The following is a 9,258-nucleotide window of genomic DNA, read 5'->3' on the forward strand; positions in this document are numbered from 1 at the left end:
AAGTATCTATACAGTCAAAACATGAGCACACAAAAAGTATATTTAAAGAATTAACATTGTTATTTGGACAGGATATAAAAGAGAAAAATAATAATAGAACAATATAATGTTACCTCTTCTTCCGAATGTAAAATATGTATTCCACGAATCAGTGTTTCTCATATTGGAACCTTGTTGAAAGGCATATGCGTGTCATCACATTTCTGCGCATGCGTGTCCCGATGTTCCAAATTAAATTATTGTACAGTAAGACACAGTACATTTCCTCACGGAGTCGCTGGATACTGTATCGGCTAGACAGTAGTACAGTACTACTGCATTTAGTGTATCTAAATAGTAGCAAACACTTTAATTTTCTAGCTTTATACTGTATTTTGTACATACTGTATTCTGTACAGTATACAGCATCAATTACATTTTTATATATTTAAATGCCTTTAGAACTTTAGGTATAGTACTACTACTAGATATAGTACTACTGTAAGTGTCTAGACAGTAAAAACATGAACACACAAAAAAGTATATTTAAAGAATGAACATTTTTATTTGGACAGGATAATAAAGGGAATGATAATAGAACAATACGTCGCCTCTTCTTTAAAATGTACAATCTTGTCTTTTCCTTCTTCACAATGGCTGTGGCTTCTTGGACGACAAGAGACAATATTCTATATTATCAATCATACCGTACATTATGGTTAAAAATGCCTACATCTTCTCTCAAGTTTTAAGCATGATCTACTGTATGCCAAGAGTCACTGATTAATTGTAATTGGCTACTCATACATGACGTATTCAACCAGTGTGTATTAGTGCTGCTACAGTATACTAAGTGTCAGACTTTCAAGTTAGTATTGCCACAACAATGTTACATTCTAGTGGGGAAATTGTTTCTGTGTATTCTCGGCTAAAAGGAGCTAAAAGGACCATGACACCAGTATAAACCATAATTATTCAGAACTGTATCTTCTGCTTTTGGGGGGGGGGGGATAGAGGAGACAAAGCATGCATGGCTTCGGGTACAGCATTTTACATTAGGACTAGAGGTTTACATTTGGGGGGAAGGGACTTGGCATGTATGGATTAGAGTACTGTGTCTTACCTGGCAGTATTGCCGGGAGGGTTTTTCCCTGCGCTTTCTCTTTGCCCATGCAAAAAGAAATAGAAAAAAATTATTATTCCATTATTCCATGACACCAGTACAGACCATAATTATCATAATTATTCAGAACTGTATCTTCATTTTTTTGTGGGGGGAGGAGACAAAGCAATTCAGCAATTGTGCGGGCATTTAAGAATAATGTACCCAACATTGTGTTTAGATACTGAAATTATGAAAACACCTACATTTGCAAATGTCTTCAACGACCAAGGTCATTTTACAATGGATCACTGTGGTGGACTCTCTTTTAATCTGGTTTTTAAACACCTGCAAATTGACACATACAGTACAGTAACCAGTGAAAAGGGATTCATTTTGCCACCTGGCGATACGTGAAGATCTGCACCCAAACAAATCAGAATCCAGGTACTGTAGTTCAAAGAAATCAAAAACGTTAAACACAGGTGTAATTGGTGTGTTTGGCCATGTTAATGCTAGCATTCACCGAGAATAACGAGTGAATCACGCATGGAATACAGCAGACTTTATGAAAACGGCTCCGAGAAATGTTTGAATAACAACCGCTGCATCTGTATCGCCCTCTCTCCCTCCTGCCTTTTGCCTCTAAACTCCTTGAACACCTTGTATTCACTGTTCATTCCACCGAAAAATCCTTGCAAAAATAACGAATGACCACCATGATGCCAAAGACAATGGCCATTTCACTTTTTTCATACTACTCAACTTCTCTGCAGCTTTTGATACTGTGGACCACCCTCTTCTCCTTCAAATTCTCCATACTCTTGGTATCCGTAACAGAACTCTATCCTGGATTTCCTCTTATCTCTCCCATAGTACTTTCAGTCTCTTGTTTGCTAACACCTCCTCTGTCGCCTCTGTCGATCTCTCAGTGGGGGGTACTCCAGAGGGTTGTCCTGGAACCTTTTCTCTTTACACATTCTTCCTTATCACATCTCTTGGGTTCAAATATCACCTCTATGCTGATGGCGAATGAATTTACCTTTCAACCCCTGACAGACCAAAGTCTCTGAATGTCTTTCCACTGTATCATCCTGAGTGGCCCTCCGACGACTCAAATTTAACATGTCAAATACTGAGCTCCTCATACTTCTTCCCAAGCCTGGCCCTACTACCACGTCTACATTATTGTTGGCAGTACTATCATATACCCATTATCACAAGCACGCTGCCTAGGTGTCACATTTGACTCCTCCCTCACATTCTCCTCTCATTCACAATGTAGCTAAAACCTGTCATTTTTTACTTTGTAATATTGCAAATATACGCTCTTTCCTCTGTCGCTCCACTACTAAAATGTTAATGCAGGCCCTCATTCTCTCCCGTCTCAACTACTGTAAACTTCTACTGTCTGGCCTTCCTGACTTTTACCTGTCTCCCATACAAACTATCCTAAATGCTGCTCCTAGAATCACTTGACTCTCCTAAAGCGATCTGAGTGTCTCCTGCTGAAATCCTGGCTTCCTATTAAATCCTGTATTACTTACAAAATTCTCCTCCTCTCTTTTAGTGCCATATACTCTTCTGCCCCAAATTACATCTCAGCCCTAATTTCTTGCTACACACCTGTCTGACTCTTTCGTTTTGCTCAAGGATGTCTTTTGTCTACCCCTTTTGTATCTAAAGCTCTCTCCCTCCTAAACTCTTTTCGCTCACTGCTCCAAACCTCTGAAATGCCCTCCCCCTCAATATCCAACTGGCACCCTCTCTCCAACTTTCGGACCTTTCTTAAAACACACCTCTTTAACGAAGCATATGGGTAGCTCCGCTGGCTAATTCTATACATCTCATATGCACTGACTTGGTCCCTTGCAGACGCACTTACCAGAAAACTCTCCTGTCTCTAAGTTCTCACCACTTAACGTTTACATTGTAAGATCTTCGGCAGGGAATCCTTGTCCTTTAGTTTTATGTTTGATGCGCTTATTCCCATTGTGTTATAAGATGATGTCACGTGTATTATAAAGCGCTATGTACCTGGATGACGCTATATAAATAAGCATATTCATACATCCTCAAACAGTGCTATTTTGTGGAAGCGGGCTCCCACTTTTGCGCCTAAAATATTTTTATCCTCTCTGATCAGGGCCACCAATGATTCTATATACACAGGGCAAATAGTAGTTGGGAGAATGGGCAGCCTTGTCTGGTTCCGCTGTGAATGTTTACCGTCTCAGGCCTAAAACCTGAGCTAATTATTGTTGCTGTTTTGGAGTTGTAATGGTTCTTAATGAGGGTCATTTTAGATGTCATTATAGAGATTTGTGAGTTGTGGAATTAGTATTGCTGACAATTTCTTAGAATATAGATTTGAGTAACCATCTGGGCCTGGAGTCTTATTTGGTTTAAGGGCTTGATGACCTCTGCCACTTACTCACTCTTTATTTAATAATTGTGTTCACTTTGGGCCTGTTTTCCAGTTGTGGTAATTTAATGCTGCATAGTATCGCGTCCAGAGATTCATAGATTGGTCTTTTTTGGTCTGCATTTCTGTCGCTATCAAGGGAACTATAGTATCTATGGAATTCTTTCAGAATTAAAATTGGTTTTGATGTTATTTCACCCTTGTGCTGGTTAATAGCATTGATGTTCCTACCTTGGGCTATTTGGTTTAGTTTATTGTCCAACATAGTGTCTGCTTTATTAGCTTTTTCATAAAACCGTTGCTTGGTCCAAGTCATTGCTTTCTCAGTGGAGTCAGTCAGACAGAGGTTATATTTTCCTCTTATAGTTATGATATCTGTTAAGAGCTGTGGGAAGTGATTCTTTTTGTGAGCCTCCTCTAATTGGTTTACATGGGATGTAAGGGAATTGATCTTTTCATTCCATACTCTCTTTCATGATGCCGTTATTTTTATTAGGACCCTCTACTTGTGGATTTGTTTGCACTCCACAGATGTATTGGGGAGATCCCAGGGGGGTTATTTATGCCGAAGAAAGATTTTAATTCCTTGATCACTTTCACCAGGACTTCTGGGATAAAAAATTAAAAAACTTTGCATTTCCAACAATTAAAAAAATGGATAGTATTTTTGAGTATTTTAGCTGCCCTCATACTATTTAATGACCCCCGTTAAATTGCTGTGGAATTGGAAGACTAAAGCCTGTATTTTGGGGGGGGGGGCGGATTTCTGTAGTTCAGGTTTTCACTCTACAGCCACTCTAATCAATTACATACCCAAATGTGCCTATACCATCCCAGGTGTTTCAAAGCATGTTTCGAACTGATGCACACCATACACATTTAGCCACACAATGTATCCATGGCTCCCCACTTTTACACCTTAAACACCCCATAATAGTGAGAGTTGTCGTTATTTGAAAAGTTAATTGGGTACTGCATTTATTAAAATACACACAACAAATAAAAAAAAAACAGAGGTTCATAATATCATAACTCAGACCATGCCGCCATCAATATCTGCTTCCTATAGCAAAAAGGAAGGCCCCCACTTCTCTGCCACCCAGTCTCTATGCCTTTGTACTCTTTTGGAGGACAATAATCTTAATTTGAATTTTGACTATCACATGGCCAGTCCATGTGATGTTGTGGATCTTTGATCCCGTGACCAGTGAGATTATGTTAATGCTCTATTTTAATGGTAAAAGTTCCTTGCAATAGGCAAAAGAAAAATAGTATGTACAGATGCACTAAAATGTATTTTGTTGCTATTCTAATAATACAGATTTTTTTTCTGTTGGACTTAATTGTAAATGTACAGTATGTTTAGTTTTTCACAAAAATATTAAATTCCCATAATAGCACATGCACAGATATCCGTGTCTCGACCAATCAAGGGCACCTACACATTTATGTGTGAAATGATTAATGTGCTGTCTGTTTTAATGAATTGTGCAATGTGCTTCCCGAGAGAGAATCAAAGCTGCCTAAATACTCTATTACAGGAGTCATTATTTTCTCCAATTAATCAGAAGCCAGAGCGCTCAGGTCTGTGCTTGCATTTAACATTGAAGACATATCTGATAAAGATAATCCCCACCTACAATGTTTTCTTTCCCTTTACATTTACGGTAACACTGGGCAAAATGTGTTTTTGTATCTTCCGATTTGCTATTCATTATGAAACCTGATGAGACTGACCAAGGTTGGAGGTAGTTTTCAGACTTTCAGTCATGGGGTAGGCATTTCACTGTTTTCCTTTTGCCTTGACGAGATGGTTTGCTGATGTTGCTGTGTTTTCCTCGGTACAGGAGCTGCGGGGGTTTCACAAAGCTTTTGCTGATCGGCGCTTATTGTTTCCAGGCGTCATAAAATCCGGTAGCAACTTTCTACGTCAAAGCATATTTACACTAATATGAAATGAAAAAGATCTTATTATACAATAGGAGGAGCTGTATCCCACAACAAAGAAATCAGTGTTTGCAGTCTGCATCTTTATTTATTCCTAAACTTTGTTCCAAATAAAACTTTTTAGTTACTGTACATTTGTACTGTAGATCAGTGTGAGAGTTAAAAATGTTGTTCATCTTGGGTATATACCGTAGTGTACTCATTGAAAAAAAGTCTTCGTTATAAAGCAATCCTGAGCATAACTTTGCATTTCCAACAATTTTAGACATTAATAGTAATTTATTTTGAGTATTCTTGCTGCCCTCTTATACTATTTCATGACTCCCTTTAAATTGATGGGGCATTGGAAGACTAAAGCCTGTATTTTGGGGAGGATTTGCTACCTGTAGTTCAGGTTTTCACTCTACAGCACACTAATCAATTACAGCCCCATATCTTTAGCCACGCAATGTATCCATGGCTTCTCGCCCTTAAACTGTAAACACCCCATATTAATGACAGTTGCCATTATTTGGAAAGAGAACAGGACACGGCATTTATTGAAATACACGCAACGAATACAACAAACACAGGATCATAACTCAGACCATAAAGCATCAATAACCGCTTCCTATAGCAAAAAAGAAGCCCCAACTCTTTGTTAGCCAGCCACAGGGAACATGGCTATACACCAACCTTTTCCTTGGAGAACACAACTTCTTACCCCCACGGTTTAGCCTGAGGCCTATTATTGCTCTGCGCCTTTTTGGGTTTCCAATTATCCCTGATTGTAATGGTAGGGGGTAATGTAATGGTAGGGGGTAACCAGGCTATACAATGAAGGTTAATCCCATCTGGTTACCCCTGAAACTGTGGTCCCTGACAGCTACATAGCACCATAAGCCAGGGGCAAGGTGACATAACATGCAAAAGTTAAAGTGTCCCCTGCTTTTCCACCTTTCATGTTCCCTTTACCCCAGACTCATGAAACTCTCGGTGTGTAAGTTTTAGGTGGGATATTTGGGTCGAAATGCAGTTGGTTTTTTTGCAGGAGTTCGGGGGCCAAAGATACCGGTAGTCCCCTAATTCTCCCCGGCGTGCAGGCATGATTTGCCGTTACATGGGTTGAATTACACCGGGGCTTCCCAGTGTCCCCCAGACGCCTGGTTTTCGAGCCCAGATATCCCAGTCCTATGTCCCGCATAGATATGTGTCTCTCCAAGTTATAACATGTATTAAAATATGTTTTATAATGTTTGGTGCATTTACTATAAATGTCTATTCAGTCAGTCCGGGCATCCATATAGGTGCCGGGAAGTCTGGCTAGACATCGTAGTTCAAAGAGGAGATGGAATGTTGAGGTGTCGGGGTGCTATGTGGCCGGGGCAGGGAGGCGTACTGGGTTCGGAGCACAGAGACCCCCAGGGGGGCAATGGGTTGACTGGAGGAAGCGGTAGAATGCAACGCGTTTCCCATTGGTAAATTCATATGTCCCGCCCATGGGGCATCCCAAGCTGGCTTGGCACGCCCCCTCCTCTGATGTCAGCAAAAGGAGGAGCCCCTATTCCCATTGGCTGGCGGGGAGGAATTCCCACGCTCTGATTGGTCGCTCCTTCTACTTCCATGCTGAACATACAGTAGAATGGAAGGTATGTAAGGAGAAGCCCCAGTCAGAGAACCAGACGATCCTGTGACTTGGGCCTGTGAGGCAAAGGTGGGCTTTTCAAAGTTGCTCTGTTGTTATGAATAGCAGAGCAACTGGCTTCATTTTTGGAGCTAGGAAAGCCTGCCTAGCTGAGGCTAAGTCAGAAGCGAGGTCCAAGTTCTCGTTTTAGAACGTAGCGGTCGCGTCTAGAGCTTCTAGCCGAAAAGAGGACCAGGAAACATCGGTGAATATCCCGGTCAGGGTAAGCCTTCCGAAGCAGGCACCCTGCACCTATTTTAGCCTAGTTTTCAACCCCAGAGCCCCAGTAAGTGTGTTTTTCATCTGTATTTTGTGTATTCATTGTGTGTACGTGGGTTTACCCGAATAAGCTACATTTTATTCCACTACTGTTTTTTGCCTAGTGAATGATCCCAGTATAAAATTTGTTAAAAGTCCTGGTCTCCCATATGACACTGATCATCTGATTTCTGCAGGAAATACAGTATCTACCAGACACCTGCTGTGACAACATGTACAAATGTAATAGCAGTTAAACACATCACAATTACTGTTAATATACATAGACACATTATACAGTATCTATAACCTTTTTTTTTTTTTCTTGTGAAATTATTTTAAATGTAACCTTTTTTCCCCTACATGGCATTGGTAGGGCAAATGTTTTCAGTATGGCCAAGAACCTGTTACCTTTGTTTTACTAACCAAAGTGGCACATTTCTCTATCATCCACCTCTTTTCCGATCTAAGTTCCTTTCATACCTTACAAACGCTACAAATATTCCCACCATTTTATATGAGTGTCATGATAGAGGGGGTTTGGCCTGGGATTAAATGGGTTACACCCCATTTGGCCACCCCCTACTCTCACCTGGGAAGCAAGGGGGTTAACTGGACTGGGGTCCAGTAATGTCGTTTTTTCCTTGCTTCAGTATCCAAATGTTTATTCCCCTGTATAAATGTATTGTGTTATCCTGGTGTTTGCACTCACACATACACTAGGGTTGATGCGGGAGGGAAGGGGTTAATGTTAATTTAGTGATTATAGCCCTTTGTTCCCTTTTCCCGCCTTTTCAGGCTCCATTTTGCAGCCTTCCATAGGTCGCCATTGAGACTCCATGCGTTCTAATGGCAGAAGTAGCGGTTTTGGACATATTTTCCAGCGACGACCAGCAGGTGGCGTCCGAGAGGAGGAGCGGCGGTTTCCCATTGTAAGTCAATGGGCTCATTGACTTCAATGGAAATTCCTCAACGCCGGCCTCGAGGAACAGGTTGGCAGCCATCCTAAGGGTGCGTCTGCCTTATAACACGGAAGCGCATGACAGTGTCACTACATGCTGGCAGCCATCCAAACCGCAGACCGCAAAAGCGGATACAATGACTTTGAAAAGAGTTTAATCACTTCGGTCAAGTTCAAGGACAATTGGCGTGGGAATCTTAGGTTCTAGGGCCCCTGGGAATAAAGTTATTTTTGCCCCTAGCTCCTAGGAACCCCCACACACGATCCACACCGGGTCCAGGAATGAGAGACCCCCGTAAGGGATGCCTGGCTTCCGATCAAATCCCGCATCTCACACTCAATTCTCCTCCTCACTTTTAAAGCTTTACACTCTTCTGCCCCTCCTTACATCTCAGCCCTAATTTCTCGCTATACACCATCCCGACTCTTGCGTTCTTCTCATGGATGCCTTCTTTCTACCAACCCCTTTTGTATCTAAAGCCCTCTCCCGCCTTAAACCTTTCTCACTGACTGCCCCGCACCTCTGGAATGCCTTTCCCCTCAATACCCGACTAGCACCCACTCTATCCACCTTTAAGACCCACCTTAAAGCTGCAGTTCAGTCTTTTTTTTTTTTTGCATTTATTTTTTTACTTCAATAGTTTCATGTGGGCAATCTCTAATTAGCTAAAGAACAGTATAGCTGCAGGTCAAATCGTTTTCCATGTATTGATAGGTCGAAATTTGGTGACATATTAAAAGCTGGCATTTGTTTATAATCTGCTTGACTGGCAGTGGAAGCTCATGAATATTCATGAGCAATCCTGCACAGACAAGTGCTAGAGGGAGGGCAGGGCTGACAAAGGGGTGTGCCAGGGCTTGTGACAGGACATGAAGGGGCAGTGCCTTAGCAAATGGCTGTTAAAATAGAATACAAGAAAATT

At 41.3% G+C, this 9,258-nt stretch overlaps 1 long non-coding RNA gene across 1 annotated transcript; it reads right to left on the reverse strand.

Annotated features, from left to right (window-relative positions):
- Positions 1-589: 589 nt before the first annotated feature.
- Positions 590-5,352, reverse strand: LOC142471609 (uncharacterized). The gene is made up of 3 exons (XR_012789535.1): positions 5,244-5,352; positions 1,103-1,141; positions 590-645 (listed from the first exon to the last, which is right to left on the reverse strand). It is a non-coding gene; the product is annotated as an uncharacterized LOC142471609 (long non-coding RNA).
- Positions 5,353-9,258: the final 3,906 nt, after the last annotated feature.

Source organism: Ascaphus truei, chromosome 1 (assembly GCF_040206685.1).
Source record: "Ascaphus truei isolate aAscTru1 chromosome 1, aAscTru1.hap1, whole genome shotgun sequence".
Taxonomy (NCBI): Eukaryota; Metazoa; Chordata; class Amphibia; order Anura; family Ascaphidae; genus Ascaphus; species Ascaphus truei.